General features: G+C 41.7%; 1 protein-coding gene and 1 pseudogene across 1 annotated transcript in view; both read right to left on the bottom strand.

The window, feature by feature from the left end:
- Positions 1-23,429, bottom strand: part of LOC105475368 (round spermatid basic protein 1 like) — a 101,996-nt gene that overhangs the window by 54,076 nt on the left and 24,491 nt on the right. The gene's annotated exons all lie outside the window — the stretch shown is intronic.
- Positions 9,645-23,203, bottom strand: LOC139362489 (farnesyl pyrophosphate synthase pseudogene; annotated as a pseudogene).

Below are 23,429 nucleotides of genomic sequence, written 5' to 3'. Positions count from 1 at the left end.
GGTGGATACATGTCATTACACGTTTGTCCAAACCCATGAAAATTTATACCACCAAGAGTGACTCCTAATGTACACGATAGACTCTGGGTGGTAATGATGTGTTAATGTAGGTTCATCAGTTGTAACAAATGTACCACTCTGGTAGGGGATGTTAATAATGGGGAAGGCCGAGGCAGGCAGATCACGAGGTCAGGAGATCGAGACCACCCTGGTCAACACGGTGAAACCCGGTCTCTACTAAAAATACAAAAAATTAGCCAGGCATGGTGGTGGCTGCCTGTAGTCCCAGCTACTTGGGAGGCTGAGGCAGGAGAATGGCATGAATCCGGGAGGCGGAGCTTGCAGTGATCCAAGATCGTGCCACTGCACTCCAGCCCGGGCGACAGAGCAAGACTCCATATCAAAAAAAATAAATAAATAAATAAAAAATAATGGGGAAGGCTATGCATGTGTTGGGGGAGAGGGTATATGAGAAGTCTGTACCTTCTGCTCAATTTTGCTATGAACCTAAAGCTGCTCTAAACAAGAGGTCAACTTTTTAAGGCATAAATAAGTAAATACAAAGGGGAGTGGGGGGAACAGATGCAAACAGACCTATAATATAGTTTAAACCCAAACGGCCAAAGGAATCTAAGAATGGAAGAAAGAAGAAGGAATACATGACTAAGTTACTATCAACCCAGAACAAAAAGGAAATTATATATGTGGAAAAATGAACATGGGCTAAACACATACCTTTTAAACACATATAAAGTATGTGTTTAGCCCACACATAAAGGTTAAGATATAAAAAGAAACTCATTAAAATAATTTTGTTTGTTTTTTTGAGACAGGGTCTTCCTCTGTCACACGGGCTGGAGGTCTTCCTCTGTCACACGGGCTGGAGTGCAGTGGCATGACCACAGCTCACTGCAGCCTTGACTTCCCAGGCTCAAGCAATCCTCCTACCTAAGCCCCTCAAGTAGCTGGGACAACAGGTGCATGCCATCACACCCAGCTAATTTTTTAATTTTTTGTAGAGACAGGGTCTCACTGTGTTGCCCAGGCTGGTCTCAAACTCCTGTGCTCAAGCTCTCCACCTACCTCAGACTCCCAAAGTGCTGAGATTATAGCAGTGAGCCACTGTGCCCAGCCTAAAATAATTTTAAACAAAACATAAATGGGATCTTCAGAAATACGGTGAACTTACGATTTAGCAGTATAAGCCATATACGCTTCAGTGTAATATGTATCTCATTCACCCAATACACTTCTATTAAGCATGTATGGATTTAGGAAATAAAGATGAATAATAATACTGCACTAAGAATCTTACAGTCAACAAATGCCAGTTGATTCTTATTGTAACTACCACTTTGGAACATCAGTTATTAGCAACAAAATAATCTCATCTGGTTTCAATAAAATTCACTAGTCTCTATTATTATTAAAGTCGTGAGGGCTCCCAAGGTGTCAGTAGTGGACACTGCCTTCACTTCTGTTCTGACCTTGCAGCTATAGGGTCCCCAGAAACCTTGAAGAAATCCCTGTTTACCACCTCCTTCCAACTGCAGCCATACATACCTCAAAATTAGGGCAGAAAATCAGATTAAAGAAAGCTAGTAACTCTTACATGGAATGAATAAAAAGAATTCCACACACAAAAACACCACAATGGAAGCTGCAGACAGAGAGAAGACTATAAAAGAAGTGAAAGGAAAAAGCAGACCACATTTAAAACAGCAAAGGCCTACTGACTTCTCAACAGCCACAAGCCAGCAGAATATTTTCAATATGCTAAAAAAAAAAAAATAAGTGGCACTATCAAAATGGCAGAGCAGAAGCCATCTGGCTTCACTCTTCCCCAAAGAAAACCAAAAGCAAATATCCAGGATCAAGACTATCGCTAGCAATATCCCAGAACTCAAACCTGAGGTGCAGATGATCCCCAGGGCCACAGGGAAATTTAAAACTCCAAATAGATGGTAAGAGAAACCAACTTCTGTGATTCCCCTCCCCAGACCTGCAAGGCACCCCATGGAAAAATCCCCCAAGACTCAAGGTTTTACATTAGAAAACGTAAGAATGAGGCAGACAGCCAGCTTCTTTACCATCTTGGGTTCTCCTGCAGGAAAACCATTCCTGCCTTAATCCACAAGAAGCATTGCAAGTGCCTGTAGGGAGAAAAAGCCCTGATGGCAGCTGGAGACAGTCCAGGAAACTCTGCAGTTTATCTCAGCCAAAAAATTAGGCCAAATCAGGGTGGCTGTTGAGCAGCACCACACCACAGGAGGCAAGCTCCATGGGTCTTCTGGGCATGAACCTGCAGCCAGCCCTCCCACACGGCGGGAGTATCCTTTGTAGGATCAACTCCCGCCCCCCGCCAGCCACGCCTCCACCCCGTCATTGGGGATAGGCAGTCCTCTGAACATTTGCCCCAAATAGGCGAACTTGGGCTTACTGCGACATCTAGTGCTGAAAAGGAGGCAGCAATATGGAATTAAGGGGATTCGACAGGCAACCGCACAAAACCACTAAGCAAATAAACTCTGTAAGGACCAAAACAAGCCAGACGCCAGACACTGAAGACCAGAATACATAAATAATCCTTCAATGCAAAGCCACAGACATAAGACCACAAGACACAACAGCAAACAGGCGGCCATCACCTCCCCAAAGCAAGGAGCCAGTGACCAACCCTAATAAAACAGCGACATGTGAGCTCTCAGATCAAAACTTCAAAATAGCAGTTTCAAGGAAACTCAGACAACTCCAAGATAACATAGATAAGCAATTTAGGAATTTACCAGAGAAATTTAACAAAGATATTGAAATAATGAAAAAAAAAAGAAATCCTGGAACTGGGAAATGCATTTGCTGCAATGAAAAATGCACTACAGGCTCTCAACAGTAGAAAGAATAAAGCAGAAGAAAGAATCAGTGAACTTAAAGACTAATTATTTGAAAATACACAGAAGAGAAAAAAGAATAAATAAGGAGCAAAGCATGACAACAAGATATAGCGAATAACCTCAAAACAAACATAAGAGTAGTTTCAAAGAGTGGAGAAAGAAGGGGCAGTAAACTTGTTTTAAAAAATAATCCTTTTCAATTGTGTTTGCAGCCACCGCCACACCACTGTCTCTCTCTAAGGCCGGCACCACCTCTAGCTCACTGAGCTCCAGCCTAAGGAGAAGGTGGGTAAGTAAGGAGGCCTCTATACCATAGTTCCTACAAAGCTGACTGCCCGCAAATCGACCAGTGTGGTAAAGCAGCCAGGAGGTCGCTCACAAGAGTGTGCCCTCTACTGGAAGGGTAAAGACACATCATCATCACAGGCCTGGTATTACGTGAAATTACACGTTACCAGAAGTCCACCGAACAACTGATTCACAAACTTCCCTTCCAGCGACTAGTGCAACAGATTGCTCAGGGCTTTAAAACAGATCTGCGCTTCCAGAGCACAGTTATTGGTGCTTTGCAGGAGGCAAGTGAGGCTTAACTGGTTGGCCTTTTTTGAAGACACCTACCTGTGTGCTATCCATGCAAAACATGTAACAATTATGCCAAAAGGGACAGGCGCGGGGGCTCACGCCTGTAATCCCAGCACTTTGGGAGGCCAAGGCGGGCAGATCATCTGAGGTCAGGAGTTCGAGACCAGCCTGGTGAACATGGTGAAACCCCGTTTCTCTAAAAATACAAAAAATTAGCCAGGCGTAGTGGCACGTGCCTGTAATCCCAGCTACTCAGGAGGCTGAGGCAGGAGAATCGCTTGAACCTGGAAGGTGGAGGTTACAGTGAGCTGCAATCACGCCACCGCACTGCAGCGTGGGCAACAAGAGCAAAACTCCATCTCAAAAGAAAGAAAAAAAAAACCAATTATGCCAAAAGACATCCAGCTAGCACACCACTAATACGTGGATGTATTATCCCTTTTCACACTGCTATAAAGAACTACCTGAGATAGAAAAAAAGTTTAATTGACTCACAGTTCTGCATGGCTTGAAAGGCCTCAGGAAACCCACTATCGTGGCAGCACGATAGTGCTGGAGAAGCAAGCACTTTCTTCACAAGATGGTAAGAGAGACAGAGTGAGGGGGGAACTGCCAGACACTTTTAAACCAGCAGATCTCATGAGAACTCACTCACTATCACAAGAACAGCATGGTGGAAAACTGCTGCCATGATCCAATCACCTCCCACCAGGTCCCTCCCTCAACAGGTGTGGATTACAATTCAAGATGAGATTTGTGTGGGGATACAGAGCCAAACCATATTGGTGGGGAATATGCTCAAGAATCCAGTATGATGGCAAACATTTCATTCTCCCAAAAGAAAAAAATTATCTTCTTCCCATTACTGGTAGTTCTGAATGTTAGATTTTTTTCCCCACCATGGGGTCAAAAGGTGCCTAAGTATGTGATTGTGAATGGAAAAACAGGTGACCGAAATCAGGTAATGGCAGTTTTTCCATGTTCATTTGTGTGTGAATTTTTAATATAAATGCAGGGATGTAAAGCATTAATGCAAGTCAAAATGTTTCAGTGAACGAGTTTCAGCAGTTCAACTTTATAATTATAAAGAAACCTGTTAAATTTTTTCTGAAAAAAAATAAATAAAACATAATCCCAGAAAACCTTCCAAACCTGGAGAAAGATACGTGTCCAGACACAGGAAGGTCAGAGATCACCAAACATATTCCACCAAAATAAGACTACCCCAAGGCATGTCAAATTATCAGAGAAAAAGGACAAAGATAAGATTTTACAAAGCAGTAAGTGAAAAGAAGCAAGTATCATATAAAGAGCTCCGATTAGCCTGACAATAAACCTCTCAACAACTATACATGGAGGAAGTAGGACAACATATTCAGAAGCTCTTCAATCTGAAACAAAGGGGTGCTAACATACAAAAAAAAATTGAAGGTACAAAACTCATGGGTAAAAGTACACAAATTCAGAATACCCTAACACTGTAACTGTGGTGTATAATCCACTCATATTTTTGGCATCAAGTATAATAGGTAAATGGGCAGGGCACATGCAGTAGCTTACGCCTGTAATCCCACACTTGGGAAGGTCGAAATGGGCAGACTGCTTGAGATGAGGAGTTCCAGACCATCCTGGCCAACAAGGTGAAACCCCATTTTTACTAAAAATACAAAAACTAGCCAGGCACAGTGACGCGTGCCTGTAATCCCAGCTACTTGGGAGGCTGAGGCAGGAGAATCGCTTGAACCCAGGAGACCAAGGTTGCAGAGCAGAGATCGCACCACTGCACTCCAGCCCGGGCAACAGAGTGGGTGAGACTCCATCTCAAAAAAAAAAAAAAAAAAAAAAAAAAAGATAAATCTATCAGAAATAACCATGGCAACCTGTTAAGAGATGGGAAATATGAAAAGATTGACATTAAGAGAAGAAAAGTCAAAATGTGATGGAAATTGACTTAAAGAGGTTTTGTTTGTTTAAGTTTTTCCTTGGTTTCTTTCTGATCAAAGTTAGTTGACATCTGTTTAAAATAACTTGTGGTCGGGCACAGTGGCTCACGCCTGTAATCCTAGCACTCTGGGAGGCCTAGGCAGGCGGACCACCTGAGATCAGGAGTTCCAGACCAGCCTAACCAACACGGAGAAACCACGTCTCTACTAAAAATACAAAATTAGCCGGGCGTGGTGGCAAATGCCTGTAATCCCAGATACTCAGGAGGCTGAGGCAGGAGAATCACTTAGAACCCAGAAGGCAGAAGTTGTGGTGAGCCAAGATCACACCATTGCACTCCAGTCTGGGTAACAAGAGCAAAACTCCATTTCAAAAAAACAAAAACAAAAAAACCTTGTTATTTCTAGAAGATATTTTTGCAAGCCCCACAGTAACCACAAAGCAAAAACCTACCATAGATACCCTAAAAAAAGGCAATGAATTAAAACATACTACTAGAGAAAAATCACTTAAACACAAAAGGAAAACAGGAAGAAAGAAGAGAGGAAAACAACCAGAAAACAAGTCCTTATCTATTGATAAAAATATTGAATAAAAATAGACTAAACTATCCAATTAAAAGACATAAATTGGCCGGGCGCGGTGGCTCAAGCCTGTAATCCCAGCACTTTGGGAGACCGAGACAGGCGGATCGCGAGGTCAGGAGATTGAGACCATCCTGGCTAACACGGTGAAACCCCGTCTCTACTAAAAAATACTAAAAACTAGCCGGGCGAGGTGGCGGGCGCCTGTAGTCCCAGCTACTCGGGAGGCTGAGGCAGGAGAATGGCGTAAACCCGGGAGGCGGAGCTTGCAGTGAGCTGAGATCCGGCCACTGCACTCCAGCCTGGGCGACAGAGCGAGACTCCGTCTCAAAAAAAAAAAAAAAGACATAAATTGTTGGGAGGCCAAGACGAGTGGAACGCTTGAGCCCAGAAGTTTGAGACCAGCCCAGCAACGTAGCGAGACTCCCCATCTCTACAAAAAATAGAAAAATCAGCCAGGCCAGGTGGTACATGCCTGTAGTCCCACCCACTCGGTAGGCTGAGGTGGGAGGACCACCCGAGCCCCAGAGGCATAGGTTACAGTGAGCCGAGATGGCACCACTGCACTCCAGCCTGACTGACATGGTGAAACTCCAACTCAAAAAAAAAGAAAAAAGAAAAGAAAAAATTAGCCAGGCATGGTGGCGTGTACCTGTAGTCTCAGTTACCTGAGAGGCTGAGGTAGAGGGACCACATGAGCCTGGGAAGTTGGAGCTGCAGTGAGCCATGACCACATCACTGCACTCCAGCCTGGGTGACAGAGACCCTATCTCAAAAAAAAAAATGGGGCGGGGGGGGCAGCAAATGATCTAGATAGGCATTTTTCAAAAAACATACAAATGGCCAACAGGTACATGAAAAAAGAATCAACATCACTAATGATCAGGAAAATGCAAATTAAAACCATGAGATATAGTCTCACCCAAGTTAGAATGGCTTTTACCAAAAACACACACATAAAAAACATGCTGGCAAGGATGCAGAAAAAGGAGAACACTTGTACACTGTTGGTGGAAATGCAAACTAGTTCAACCAATATGGAAACTAGTATGAAGGTTCCTCAAAAAACTAAAAATAGAACTACCATATGATCCAGCAATCCTACTGCTGAGAACCTACCCAAAAGAAAGGAAATCAGTGTTATCAAAGAAATACCTGCGCTTCCATGTTTACTGTACTATTTACAATAGCCAAGACAGAGAATCAACCTAAGGTTTCATCAATGAATGAATGGATAAAAAAATGTGGTACATATACACAATGGAATATTATTCAGCCTAAAAAGAGAAGGAAATCTCATCACTGGCAGCAATGTGGATGGAACTGGAGGTCACTATGTTAAATGAAATAAAGCAGGCACAGAAATTCTGCATGTTCTCACCCATATGTAAGAACTTAAAAAGTGGATCTAATGAAGGTAGAGAGTCGATAAGCGGTTACTAGAGGCTAGGAATGGCAGAAGGAAGGGAAGGATGAAGAGAGGATGATTAATAGGTACAAAATACAGTTACAAGAGCCAGGCTCACACACATGTAATCCCAGCTACTCAGGAGGCTGACGTATGAGAATCACTTGAGGCCAGGAGTTTGAGAACAGCCTGGGCAACATAAAGACGTCTGGCATCTCTTAACAAAAAAAAAAAAGTTGGTTTTTTTTCTTTTTTAACTAGTTGGGCATGATGGCACATGCCTACACACCAAACTACCCAGGTGGATCCCCTGAGTCCACGAGTTCAAGAATGAAGCGAGCTATGAACCCTGCACTGCAACTCTAGCTTGGCTGACAGAGTAAGACCAAATCTCTAAAAAAGTAAAAATAAACCCAATGGGAGGATCACTTGACCCTAGGAATTCGAGGCTGCAGTGAGCTATAGCCATGCCATTACATTCCAGACTGGGTGACAGAGTAAGACCCTGTCTCTAAAGTAAATATCAAAAAATAAGCCTGAGAAACAAAGCAAGATACTGTCTCTACAAAAACCTTTAAAAAAAAAAAAAATTACCCAGGCACGGTGGTACACACCTGTAGTTCTAGCTACTCAGGGGGCTGCAGTGAACTATGACAGTGTCAAGGCACTTCTGCCTGTGTGACAGAGCAAGACTCTATCTCTAAAACAAAAACTAGAATAAACATGTCAACAATCCATTTACCTGGAATCTTCAGAATTATTTACCAGATAACAGAAGACTGTCATTTTTTAATTATTCTCATGACTTTTTAAAATGTACTACATACTTCCTAGCTTCCTAAAATATACCTTAATTATGACAAAAATTTTTAACTCTCATCATTCTCACACTGATGACCTCAAAAATAGAAAAAAAAAAATTTTAATTATTCAAAATGAAATTTTTTTTTTTTTTTTTTTTTTTTTTTGAGATGGAGTCTGGCTCTGTCGCCCGGGCTGGAGTGCAGTGGCCAGATCTCAGCTCACTGCAAGCTCCGCCTCCCGGGTTCATGCCATTCTCCTGCCTCAGCCTCCCGAGTAGTTGGGACTACAGGCGCCTGCCACCGCGCCCAGCTAGTTTTTTGTATTTTTTAGTAGAGACGGGGTTTCACCGTGTTAGCCAGGATGGTCTCGATCTCCTGACCTCGTGATCCGCCCGTCTCGGCCTCCCAAAGTGCTGGGATTACAGGCTTGAGCCACCGCGCCCGGCCGAAAATGAAAATTTTTTTGTTGAGTCTCATTTCATTTTATTCTATCTCTTAATTCTCAGATGTCATTTGTCACTACAGGAAAGAGAGGTAACAGTTCTAACTTTTGGCAATCACCTAAAGGACAATTCTTATTTTTTCTGTGCTAAGAAACTAAACAAGGTCCATTAGTACTATACTGTATAGTAATTGGGTTATCTATATGTATTACAGGAAATTTCACACTGTATTCTGGTTACAAACATCTGTCTTACCATCCTCCTCCCCCCCCCATCCACGTAAACTCCATGAGTAGAGAAGGCTTTCTTTCAATAAATGCTTGTTTTATGCATGAAACAGTTTCTGTGATAAAGTGAGAAATTACTGCATTATTTTCTACAGTAAATCAATGACTTTCTCTTTCATAAGGTGCTCTTGGTTCATCTTCATTAATCCTTCCTTCTTTTCCTTTGCCATGCTACACCACAGAAGGAAATTCTTAGTCCTTAAAGTCTTCCGGGAATAGTTTCTCAAATTTAGTCCCCTTATCTAACTGGCCTAGTCATTTTTTACAGTAAGTTCTATGACTGAATGAAACTATCCCTAACATTAAGGATCCACAATTTTTCTGAGTGTAAGTATAGGACAAACAATTTTCCCCAAAAGACAATGGGTTAATTTCCTTCTTAAGCAGAGCTTTTTTCTTTTTAAACGGACAAATACAAATTGTATATATTTATGGTGTACATGGTGTTTTGATGTATGAATGCATTGTAAAATGGTTAAATCAAGCTATTCAACAAATATATGCATTACTTCACATACTTATCTTTTTTATTTTTTTTATTGTAAGTTCTAGGGTACATGTGCACAATGTGCAGGTTTGTTACATATGTATACATGTGCCATGCTGGTGTGCTGCACTCACTAACTCATCATTTACATTAGGTATATCTCCTAATGCTATCCCTCCCCTCTCCCCCCTCCCCCCACCCCACAACAGGCCCCAGTGTGTGATGTTCCCCTTCCTGTGAAGTGTTCTCATTGTTCAATTCCCACCTATGAGTGAGAACATGCAGTGCTTGGTTTTTTGTTCTTGCGATACTTTGCTGAGAATGATGGTTTCCAGTTTCATCCATGTCCCTACAAAGGACATGAACTCATCCATTTTTATGGCTGCATAGTATTCCATGGTGTATATGTGCCACATTTTCTAAATCCAGACTATCACTGTTGGACATTTGGGTTGGTTCCAAGTCTTTGTTATTGTGAATAGTGCCGCAATAAACATACGTGTGCATGTGTCTTTGCAACAGCATGATTTATAATCCTTTGGGTATATACCCAGTAATGGGATGGCTGGGTCAAACGGTATTTCTAGTTCTAGATCCCTGAGGAATCGCCACAGTGTCTTTCACAATGGTTGAACTAGTTTACAGTCCCACCAACAGTGTAAAAGTATTCCTATTTCTCCACATCCTCTCCGGCACCTGTTGTTTCCTGACTTTTTAATGATCGCCATTCTAACTGGTGTGAGATGGTATCTCATTGTGGTTTTGATTTGCATTTCTCCGATGGCCAGTGATGATGAACATTTTTTTCATGTGTCTGTTGGCTGCATAAATGCCTTCTTTTGAGAAATGTCTGTTCATATCCTTTGCCCACTTGTTGATGGGGTTGTTTCTTTCTTGTAAATTTGAGTTCTTTGTAGATTCTGGATATTAGCCCTTTGTTAAATTAGGTATTGATGGGACGTAACTCAAAATAATAAGAGCTATTTATGACAGACCCACAGCCAATATCATACTGAATGGGCAAAAACTGGAAGCATTCCCTTTGAAAACTGGCACAAGACAGGGATGCCCTCTCTCACCACTCCTATTCAACAGTGTTGGAAGTTCTGGCCAGGGCAATCAGGCAGGAGAAAGAAATAAAGGGTATTCAATTAGGAAAAGAGGAAGTCAAATTGTCCCTGTTTGCAGATGACAAGATTGTATATCTAGAAAACCCCATTGTCTCAGCCCAAAATCTCCTTAAGCTGATAAGCAACTTCAGGAAAGTCTCAGGATACAAAATCAGCATGCAAAAATCATAAACATTCTTATACACCAATAACAGACAAACAGAGAGCCAAATCATGAGTGAACTCCCATTCACAATTGCTTCAAACAATAAAATACCTAGGAATCCAACTTACAAGGGATGTGAAGGACCTCTTCAAGGAGAACTACAAACCACTGCTCAGTGAAATAAAAGAGGATACAAACAAATGGAAGAACATTCCATGCTCATGGAGGGGAAGAATCAATATCGTGAAAATGGCCATACTGCCCAAGGTAATTTATAGATTCAATGCCATCTCCATCAAGCTACCAATGACTTTCTTCACAGAATTGGAAAAAACTACTTTAAAGTTCATTTGGAACCAAAAAACAGCTCGCATTGCCAAGTCAATCCTAAGCCAAAGGAACAAAGCTGGAGGCATCACACTACCTGACTTCAAACCATACTACAAAGCATACAGTAACCAAAACAGCATGGTACTGGTGCCAAAACAGAGATGTAGACCAAAGGAACACAACAGAGGCCTCAGAAATAATACCACACATCTACAACTATCTGATCTTTGACAAACCTGACAAAAACAAGCAATGGGGAAAGGATTCCCTATTTAACAAATGGTGCTGGGAAAACTGGCTAGCCATATGTAGAAAGCTGAAACTGGATCCCTTCCTTATGCCTTATATAAAAATTAATTCAAGCCAGGGCAGTGGCTCACACCTGTAATCCCAGCACTTTGGGAGGCCGAGACGGGCAGATCACGAGGCCAGGAGATAGAGACCATCCTGATCAACATGGTGAAACCCCATCTCTACTAAAAATACAAAAAATTAATCGGGCGTGGTGGCGGGCGCCTGTAGTCCCAGCTACTCAGGAGGCTGAGGCAGGAGAATGGCGTGAACCCAGGAGGTGAAGCTTGCAGTGAGGGGAGATGGCGCCACTGCACTCCAGCCTGGGCGACAGAGCGAGACTCCGTCTCGAAAAACAAAAAAATTAATTCAAGATGGATTAAAGACTTAAACGTTAGACCTACAACCATAAAAACCCTAGGCATGGGCTTCATGTCGAAAACACCAAAAGCAATGGCAACAAAAGCCAAAACTGACAAAAGGGATCTAATTAAACTAAAGAGCTTCTGCACAGCAAAAGAAACCACCATCAGAGTGAACAGGCAACCTACAGAATAGGAGAAAATTTTTGCATACTTATCTTTTTGTGTGTGGTGAGAACACTTAAAATCTACTTAGCAATTTTCGCATCTATAATGTATTAACTGTAGTCACCATGATATACAATAGATCTCTTGAACTTATTTCTCCTAACTGAAATTGTGTATCCTTTGAACGTCTCCCCAATCCCCCAGCATCCGGTAACCACCATTTTACACTTTTTCTATGAGTTTGACTCATTTATACCTCACATATAAATGAGATCATAAGGCATTTGTCTTTCTGTGTCTGGTTTATTTCATTCTGTACAATATCCTCCAGATTCATCCATGTTGTTGCAAATGAAATGACAGGATTTCCTTGTTTTTGTCTTTTTGTTTTTGTTTTTTAAGGTTACACAATAATTTACTGAGAGCCTCCTCTCCCTGCCCTTGCAGTCTATAGGCCACTTCTTCCGCTCACAGATTTTGTGTGTTAGTCCCTGGAAGATAGCTGGGGTTAGGGGCACCGTGTACTGCCACGAGACCCATAAGGTGGGTCTGTCTTCCTCAGACTTCAAGAACACAGCTGGTAGATCCAGCTCCTCATAGAGTGCCTTAACCAGGTCCACCTTCTTGGCCTCCTTCTCCCGTAATTCTCCTTCAGGATCTGGTAACTGTTCTGGAGTGGCCTGTTGCAGACACTGAACCATCAGCCAGCTGCACTTGTTGTCCTGGATGTCAGTGTCAACTCTGCCAGTCACACTGGGGTCCCCAAAGAGGTCAAGGTAATCATCTCGAATCTGAAAGAACTCTCCCATCTCCAGCAGGATCTCCCTGGCATTGGTGTGTTCCTTCTTGCCATCAATGCCCACCATATACATGACTGCAGCTACAGGAATCAATTGTACTTGACAATAGATTTGTACCTCTTTTCAGTGAATCTGCCAAGATCCACCCTGCCCTGGCGGGGCGGGGGGGCTGTGATAAGGTCCAGAGTCTGCCCAATCTCAGTCTGACAGAAACTCTGCAGGAAGAGCTTGATCAGGTTCAGGTAATAGGGCTGCTCCAGGCAACAAAGCATGTATCTCTATTGAACTTATTTCTCCTAACTGAAATTGTGGTAGACACAGCAGGCGGTAGATACATGCTTCCAGAAGCACAGCATCATTGATGGCATCCAAATCTATGCCTGGCTTCTGATACCAGCTGATCTGCCCCTGGCAGGTGAGTGAGGATGAATCCATGATGTCATCTGACACCAGGAAGAGTGCTTGCAGTAGTTCCACACACCAGCTCACAGTCAGCGCCCACTCAAGACTATCAGCATCCTGTTTCCCTGGCTCCACCAGCTCCTGGAATGCTACCAGCACCATTAAACCCTGGTGATACTTGCCTCCAATGGCACTGTACTCCAGGACCTCCTCGAGTCGGGCAATAGCACTCCTATCTCTGGGTGCCCCATCTCATTCTCAGTCAGCACCCTGACAATCCGGGAGAAGTGCTGAATGAAATCCTACTTTTCTTGGGCATAAACATCTGATTTCTGGTCTCCATTCAGTCTGAGGGAAGAGCAAAGTGCTCTGTTCCTGGATGTGGGTTCCTGCTTGGTGGATTTCCTTCTTTCTTAAGGCTGAATAATATATCCACAGTGTATATATATCAACATTTCATTTATCCATGCATCTCTTGACAGAAACTTAGCTTGACTCCGTATATTGACTATTGTGAATAATGCTGTAATGAACATGGGAGCATAGTAATTTCCTTTCTTTTGAGTATATACTCAGCAGCAGGATTGCTGGATCACACGGTAGTTCTATTTTTAATTTTCTGAGGAATCGCTATATTGTTTTCCATAGGAGCTGTACTAATTTACATTCCTAATAGTGTACAAGGGTTCCCTTTCTCCACATCTTCACCATCTGTAGAGCTTTGTTTAAACAAAAAGCTTTTACAATACCAAAAAAACTTTAAAAATTTTAAAAATTGAAAAATAAAGGAACAAAGGACATAAAACAGCACATTTCAAAGAATGCTAATGTTAAAAAAAAAACATGGAAAAAATTTCAACCTTACCAGTAGTATTCAAAGAGATACAAATCAGAGCAGTAGGAAACCACTTTTCACCTATCAAATTGACTATTTAAAAAAAAAAAGGCCGGGTGCGGTGGCTCAAGCCTGTAATCCCAGCACTTTGGGAGGCCGAGACGGGTGGATCACGAGGTCAGGAGATCGAGACCATCCTGGTGAACACAGTGAAACCCTGTCTCTACTAAAACTACAAAAAACTAGCCGGGCGAGGTGGCGGGTGCCTGTAGTCCCAGCTACTCGGGAGGCTGAGGCAGGAGAATGGCGGAACCCGGGAGGCGGAGCTTGCAGTGAGCTGAGATCAGGCCACTGCACTCCAGCCTGGGCGACAGAGCGAGATTCCGTCTCAAAAAAAAAAAAAAAAAAAAAAAAGAATAACGAATGCTGGCAAAGGTAAAGTGAAATAAGTACTTCTACACAATGAGTGTAAAGACAGTCTTATTGGAGGGCAATTTAACAATATGTAGAACAAACATTAAAACAGATCAGTCCTTTGATTCCATAATTCCGCTGCTAGAATTTAATAAAAAGGAGGCAAACCTGCACAAATACAGTTGCCCATCATCCATGGGGGATTAGTTCCAGGACACCCCCATAAATACCTAAATCCACGCACCAAAATTTGTGGATGCTCAAGTCACTTATATAAAATTACATAGTATTTGCATATACAACCTATGCACATTCTCCCACACACTTTAAATCATCTCTAGATTACTTATAAAACCTAATATAATGTAAATACGATGTAAATAATTGTTAGACTGCATTGTTTAATTTATATTATTTTTATTGTTGTATTGTTATTTTTCATTGCTTTTTTCCAAATACTTTTGATCTATGGTTGGTTGAATACACAGATGCAGAACCCACAGATGAAGACGGCCAACTGTACCAGCTAGCTATACAAGGGTCCTCATTCCCCATTATTTACAATAGTAACTGAAAATAACTTTTAAAAAAAAATTTTGTTTTTGAGACAGGGTCTCACTCTGTCACCCAGGCTGGAGTACAGTGGCACAAATATGGCTCGGTGCAGTCTTGACTTGCCCAACTCAAGTGATCCTCCCACCTCAGTTTCCCAAGTAGCTGGAAGCAAAGGCACATGCCACCATACCAGGCTAGTTTTTTATATTTTTTGTAGAGACGGGGTTTCACCATGTTGCCCTGACTGGTCTCGAACTCTGTCCACCTCCGTGTCCCAAAGTGCTGGAATTACAGATGTGAGCCATCACACCTGGCCAGTAACTTAAATTTTAATTATGAAGAACTGATTAAAGTTGGGTATACTCATACAATGAAAAATTATGAAGTCATTAATGTTTAAAGTAACAGTCAAAATCTATAAAAGGATCCCAAGACTATCATATATACGTGTGTGTGAATACATGTATATACACATAAATGCACATATTACATGTATGCATATATGTTTGCACATACATATACACACACACACACACACACGCAAACACACATATAGCTATCTTAAGGAAAACTGACTCAAGTTTATAAAAAGAAGAGTTAAACTTCCCAGTCCTCCCACACCAAATAGTTCAGATTATTTCACTCTCATCCCTTAAGGAAAACACTGAACTTCCATTTTTGAAGAAACTAAATAGGCTTCAAGACTCAGGCATCCCAGGTAAGGCAAAGGACGTACCTAAAAACAAGCTGACTGTACTTTCCTAAAACGCTTAAACTGAATTAAATTTAGAAAGGAGATATGGAAAATTAAAAATATAATAGCAAAACTGAAAAACTTAATTAAAATGTTAGAATATAAAGGCGAGATAATCTCCCAAAAACCTGAACAAAAGGCAAAAAAAGTAGAAAACAGCAAAATAAGGTGACCTAAAAGGATCTATTCAGGAGATCCAATATCAAATTAACTGAAATTTCGGCAGGGGGGCAGGGGGAGTAGTTCAGAATTTTATAGGGAAGAAAAATATCAAATAAATAATACAATAAATCTTCCCAAAAAAGATCAGTCTCCCAAACGAAAGTTTTCATAAAGGATGAGTACAAAGAATGGAATCCACCACCGTGGTCCCCTCCTCACACACACACTATACACACAATTATGAAATTTCAGTATACTGGGATAAATAAAAGATCCTAAAACCTTCTAGAGGAAAGGAAAAAATACACAGATCACATAAAAGATCAGGTAACTATGGAAATGAACTCTTCAACAGTAACAGTACACAGATGCTAGAAAGTAATGCAGCAATGCCTTCAAAATTGGCAAGTGAAAATAATTTTTAATCTACAATTTTATAATCTGCCAAACTATCAATCAAGTATGCAGGAAGGCATATTCAGACAAGCAAAAATTTTTTAAAAATTACCACACATGCATGCTGTCACAGGAAGTTATTTGAGGGTGTGCTCAAGTAAATTAAGGAGTAGTAAACAAAGGAAGACGATGTGAGATTGGGGGACCCAGCATAAAAGAACAGATGAGAATGTATTAAAATAAACACTGTGCAGATAGCTCAGCAGATAACTAGTTCAGGCTGAAGTACAAGAATGGAGCACTTAAAAACAAGACCTCCAGAAACAAAGGGGGACCTGGCAAATTATCTCTTATCACAGAACACAGAGAATAGAGTAGAAAAGGAAGCAACAGATACATAAGTAAATGAAAAAGAGAGGCAATTTTTAACTACACAAAAATGAAGAAAGCCATATAAAAAGGATCTCTCCCTGATCTGCATTAAACAGCATTTGCAGAGTCATCATAAGCACTGATTATTGTTTTAACTAAGGTATGTGGAATTATTAAAAAGGAAAGAAGCTAGGTTATAAAAGTGGTCATTCTGGCCAGGCTCAGTAGCTTACACCTGTAATCCAAACACTCGGGGAGGCTGAGGCAGGAGGTTTACTTGATGCCAGAAGGGCAAGACCAGTCTGGGAAAAAAGTGAGGCCTTGTCTCTACAGAAAAAAAAAAAATCTGTTTTTTAATTAACTTAGCATGGTGGCACAGGCCTGTAATCGCTGCTACTAACTGAGCCACTGCACTCTAACCTGGGTGACAAAGCAAGTCTGTCTTGAAAAATAATACTAAAAATAAAAATAAATAAATAAAGTGGTAATTCTTATCTAACATAACAAGAATGTACTATATGTCTAACTAAAGAAAAGTAGTATGAGCATTTTATTCAGAAATTTGGAATTAAAAGCAGACAGGGGACTGAGTGTGATGGCTCATGCCTGTAATCCCAGCACTTCGGGAGGCTGAGGCACGACAGATCACCTGAGGTCTGGAGTTCGAGAGCAGCCTCACCAATATGGAGAAACCCTGTCTCTACTAAAAATATAAAACTAGCTGGACGTGGTGGCACATGTCTGTAATCCCAGCTACTCAGGAGGCTGAGGCAGAAGAATCGCTTGAACCCAGGAGGCGGAGGTTGCAGTAAGCCGAGAGAGCGCCCCTGCACTCCAGCCTGGGCAACAAGAGTGAAACTCCGTCTCAAAAAAAAAAAAAAAAGATGATGGCCAGGCACGGCGGCTCACGCCTGTAATCCCACCACTTTGGGAGGCCGAGGCGGGCGGATCAAGAAGTCAAGAGATTGAGACCATCCTGGCCAACATGGTGAAACCTCATCTGTATTACAAATACAAAAATTAGCCCAGGCGCAGTGGCTCACGCCTGTAATCCCAGCATTTTGGGAGGCCAAGGCGGGAGAATCACTTGAACCCAGGAATGCGGAGGATGCAGTGAGACGAGATCGCACTACTGCACTCCAACCTGGGCAACAAGAGCGAGACTGTCTCAAAGAAAACAAACAAACGAAAAAATTAGCTGGGCGTGGTGGCATGCGCCTAGAAGCTGAGGCAAGAGAATCGCTTGAACCCGAGAGGCGGAAGTTGCGGTGAGCCTAGATCGGCCACTGCACTCCAGCCTGGGTGACAGAGCGAGACTCTGTCTCAAAAAAAAAAAAAAAAAAAAAAGCAGATGGGAAACTAAACTAGCTGAGGACTACGAATAGAGAAACCTAGGGACACTTCTTACTATAAATTTTTCACTATTTTTAAATTAAATTTTATCTTTAAAATTTACAGTTATTGTCTTCCTCCCCAAAACCCTAAACTCCAATCTAATCACGAGAACAACATCAGACAAATCCCAGTTGGGAGACGTTCCACAAAATACCTAACTGGTACACCTCAAACAATCAAGGTCATCAAAAGCGATGCAAGTCTGAGATACTGTCTCAGCCAAAAGGAGTCTAAGGAGACATGATGATTAAATGTAATACAGTATCCTGGATGGGATCCTTGAACAGAAAAAGGATACAAGACAAAATACTAAGGAAATTCTGAATAAAGTATGGACTTTAGTTAATAATAATGCATCACTACTGTTTCATTAACTATGATAAATGTGCTAAATAAATGTAAGATGTTAATAATGGTGTATGGGAATTCTGTACTACCTTTGCAACTTTTCTGTAAATCTAAAACTACTCTGAAATGAAATGCTTACTAAAAAACTTATAAAGGCAAAACTTAACTAGAAATACAGAGATACACATGTATATGTATGTGTGTATAAATTTAACAATATATAACAGAAGCACTCTAAGACACAGTTAACTAAAGAAAAAAAGGAGGTTTACAGAAAAAGGCATATAGATAGTATATTTAGGTTTTTAAAAATAAACTACATAATCTTGGCCAGGCACAGTGGCTCATGCCTGTAATCCCAGCACTTTGGGAGGCCAAGGCAGGTGGATCACCTGAGGTCGGGAGTTCGTGACCAACCTGACCAACATGGAGAAACCCTGTCTCCACTAAAAATATAAAATAAGCCGGGGATGGTGGTGTATGCCTGTAATCCCAGCTACTTGGGAGGCTGAGGCAGGAGAATCGCTTGAATTCAGGAGGCAGAGGTTGCAGTAAGCCAAGATCGCGCCACTGCACTCCAGCCTGGGCAACAAGGGCAAAACTCCATTTCATAACATAACATAACATAACATAACATAACATAACATAACATTAGTAAATTGTATAATCTCTTCTGTGAGTGTGTTTATATACGTACATGTGTAAATGCACAGAAAAAGATGTGAAAGAACAAACACTTAAAAGGGCTCACCCCTGGCCGGGCATGATGGCTCACGCCTGTAATCCCAGCACTTTGGGAGGCCGAGGCAGGTGGATCACCTGAGATCAGGAGTTCAAGACCAGCCTGGCCAAAATGGTGAAACTCCGTTTATACTAAAAATACAAAAAAAACTTAGCCATGCATGGTGGTGCATGCCTATAATCCCAGCTACTCGGGAGGCTGAAGCAGGAGAATCAATTGGACCCAGGTGGCAGAGGTTGCAGTGAGCCGAGATTGCATCACTACACTCCAACTTGGGCCACAAGAGTGAAACTCCACCTCAAAAAAAAAAAAAAAAAAAAAAAAGCTGGGGGGCTTATCCCTAGGGAACAAAGAAAAGGAACTTCTAGTTTTTATTTCATTTACTTCCTAAATTATTTGAAACTTCTACAACAGAAAGGGATTCATGGCCGGGCGCAGTGGCTCACACCTGTAATCCCAGCACTCTGGGAGGCGAAGGTGGGTGGATCACCGGAGGTCGGGAGTCCGAGAACAGCCTGGCCAAGATGGTGAAACTCCGTTTATACTAAAAATACAAAAAATTAGCCAGGCGTGGTGGTGCGCACCTATAATCCCAGCTACTCGGGAGGCTGGGACAGGAGAATCAATTGGACCCAGGAGGCGGAGGTTGCAGTGAGCCGAGATTGCGTCACTGCACTCCAGCTTGGGCCACAAGAGCGAAACTCCGTCTCAAAAAAAAAAAAAAAAAAAAAAAAAAATGGGGGGCTTATCCCTAGCGAAGAAAGACAAGAAACTTCTGGGTTTTATTTTATTTACTTCCTAAATTATCTGAAACTTCTACAATAGAAAGGGATTCATGGCCAGGCACAGTGGCCCATGCCTGTAATCCCAGCACTTTGGGAGGCCAAGGCGGGTGGATCATCTGAAGTCGGGAGTTCGAGACCAGCCTGGCCAACATGGTGAAAACCCATCTCTACTAAAAATACAAAAATTAGCTGGGCGTGGTGATGCACATCTGTAATCCCAGCTACTCAGAGGCTGAGGCAGGAGAATCACTTGAACCCAGGAGGCAGGGGTTGCAGTGAACCGAGATCGTAACACTGTACTCCTGCCTGGATGACAGAGTGAGACTCTCAAAAAAAAAAAAAAAAAGAAAAGAAAAAGAAAGGGATTCATGTATTATGTATCATTTGTATAATCAAGTTGGTAACCTAAATCTCCTTCCCGAAAGAACTGATAATTATGTTCAGATATATACTTTTTTAAAGATTTAGAATCACTCACAGTATATTAGCAGACACAAGAAAAAAAACATTTCAAAGTAAAACACTGAATATGTAACATAATATGTATTCACATAAACACATTTAAAAAATGTTTCCAAAGGTCTCCCTCCATTAAAACTGTTCAAGTGCTGTTCTACCTCACTTGATATATGTTATCTCAATGTTATGTTATAGTTAATCAAGAGAAAAAAAGGAGAAAATTAGAAATAATTATGGGCCGGCACAGAGGCTCATGCCTGTAATCCTAGCACTTTGGGAGGCCAAGGTGGGAGGACAGCTTGAGCCCAGAAATTCAAGACCAGCCTGGGCAACACAGAGAGACCCTGTCCCTTAAAAAAAAAAAAAAAAAAAAGTTCTTTTTTTTGAGACAGAGTTTCACACTTGTGTCCCAGCCTGGAGTGCAGTGGCACAATCTCAGCAACCTCCGCCTCCCAGGTTAAAGTGATTCTCTTGCCTGAGCCTCCCAAGTAGCTGGGATTACAGGCACACACCACCATGTCCAGCTAATTTTTGTATTTTCAGTAGAGATTGGGTTTCACCATGCTAGCCAGGCTGGTCTTGAACTCCTGACCTCATGATCCTCCCACCTCGGCCTCCCAAAGTGCTAGGATTACAGGTGTGAGCCACCACGCCCAGCCAAAAAAAAATTTTTTTAATTAACTGGGCATGGTGGTACATGCCTGCAGTCCCAGCTACTTGGGAGGCTGAAGTAGGAGGATCACTTAAACCCAGCAGGTGACGGCTGCAGTGAGCTGTGATCATGCCACTGCACTCCAGTCTGGGCAAAGAGTGAGACCTTATCTCAAAAAATTAAAATTAGTGGCTGGGCACAGTGGCTCACGCCTGTAATCGCAGCACTTTGGGAGGCCAAGACAGGTGGATCACGAGGTCAGGAGATCCAGACCATCCTGGCTAACACGGTGAAACCCCGTCTCTACTAAAAATACAAAAAATTAGCCAGGCGTGGTGGCGGGCGCCTGCAGTCCCAGCTGCTCGGGAGGCTGAGGCAGGAGAATGGCATGAAGCCAGGAGGCGGAGCTTGCAGTGAGCCAAGATCGCATCACCGCACTCAGCCTGGGCGACAGAGCAAGACTCTGTCTCAAAAAAAAAAAAAAATTAAAATTAGAATTAAAAAATAAACTATATAGGTATTCTGAACATGCATACACACATACATTATGTATTAGGTTTAACAGTTTTTAAGAAAAAGAAGCCATGCTTTTACTCTTCAAACCACAAATTTTGATGTACAGGATATTCTTTATATTCATTTTTTAGAAATTACAGTGTCATAAAAATCCACACTGGAAGTTCTTAAGAAATGTCGGCCAGGCGCAGTGGCTCATGCCTGTAATCCCAGCACTTTGGGAGGCCAAGCCGCGTGGATCACTTGAGGTCAGAAACTCGAGACCAGCCTGGCCAACATAGTGAAACCCCATCTCTACTAAAAATACAAAATTAGCCAGGTGAGGTGGCGCACGCCTGTAATCCCAGCTACTCAGAAGGCTGAGACGTGAGAACTGATTGAACCAGGGGGCGGAGGTTGTGGTAAGCCGAGATCGCACCACTGTACTCCAGCCTGGGTAACAAAGCGAAAGTTCGTCTCAAAAAAAAAAAAAAAAAGAGAGAAAGAAGAAAATGTCAGAATTTCATACTACAGCTTTCAGTCACAATATAGTGTTGCTGCACAAATATCAAATAGGCTTCACACTATCAGTTTTGCCTGCCCTGAATATGAGCCATAATTCACACCATAATAATGCAGTCCATGAAATCAATTGAACTGAGCAACAACGACATTCCTCCGCTTCCCTCTCCTATATCCTTCCAGGAATAATATATGGCTAGAAATGGATGAGAGAACAAGCAGCGGCAGAAGAAGAGAAATGTACAGAACTTAAATGGGGAAGCAGAAGGAAAAGTAGTTACACTACAAAATGATTAGAATTACATAAGCAAAAATAAAAATTGAAGGAGATGAAGGATACAGTAAAAAGAAGAGAAAGGACTTTACAAACAGTAAATGGGAAAGAAGTGATTTATCACAGCCCCTCCCTAACACAGCTAATCAAAGCTAACAAGTCCAGTGGCTTCTCAGCCCTTTTTCCGTGGACCTCACTGCAACATAACAGTATTGATTCCTTCTCAAAATTTCTCAAGTTTCACTGAAACTGTACTATCCTACCTGACTACTCCCTCATTCTCATAATCCTACCATCGAAACCGGGACATTTAGCTAGGATCTCTCCTATGCATTCTTCTCTCTTCTCTACACTGCCTCTAAAAATGTACTCACATGATGTAAACTATAACCTCATGGCAAATTAATCTCCAAATAAATCTCCCAACCCAACCTCTCTGCCAAACTCCACATCTTCATCTCCATAAGGAATATTTAACACCAAAATATCATCTTTCTAATATAAAACAGTTGAAGTTCTCCTTCCAATTCTGTGTTAATGGCACATCCTCATCCAACATCCAAATACAAAAAATTTTCAGTAACACCAATACTTCCTTCTTCAATTTTCCCCTAACACTAAATCACTTGACCAGTTCAGTTTATCCTTCTGTTAAAATATTTCTGTCCTTTTTTCCCTTTCCATAGTCACCACCTACTGTATTCTCACTAGCTTTTGAAAGAAAGGGTTTCCATACCTATAGTTTCTTTCCTTTCCACCAAGTAAGCACAGTGACCAAAAAAGGTTCCTTCAATGTATAGTTTACCACGTCACTCTCTTCTGCTTAAAATGAATGAACAAACCAGCTTACCTCTGCCTATCTAAAAACAGAAAACTCCCACAATATGTCATTCAAGAATCTTCAGTTAAGACTCACCTTCTTTTTGCCTTTTCTTCAACTGTTCACCCACATATATAACAAGATTCCAGATTACTTGATTCATCATTATTCAAATATCTTACTCTAATAATTTTTACTAATATCCCTTAGCTAAAATGTCATTGCCCATCCCAATTCCACCTGCCAAAATCCTACACATCCTGTAAGATCTAGGTGAAATTTAGCTTCTTCCACTAAGCACTCTTCGATGCCCACAACCACAAATGACCATATCCTCCTCCTCCCTCTTTTATAATTTGAATTCTGATTTTTTCTATAACTGCTCAATCTGC

The sequence above is a fragment of the Macaca nemestrina genome, chromosome 4 (assembly GCF_043159975.1).
Source record: "Macaca nemestrina isolate mMacNem1 chromosome 4, mMacNem.hap1, whole genome shotgun sequence".
Taxonomy (NCBI): domain Eukaryota; kingdom Metazoa; phylum Chordata; class Mammalia; order Primates; family Cercopithecidae; genus Macaca; species Macaca nemestrina.
Note: the sequence above shows the minus strand (reverse complement) of the source record. Positions and strands in the feature narration are given on the sequence as shown.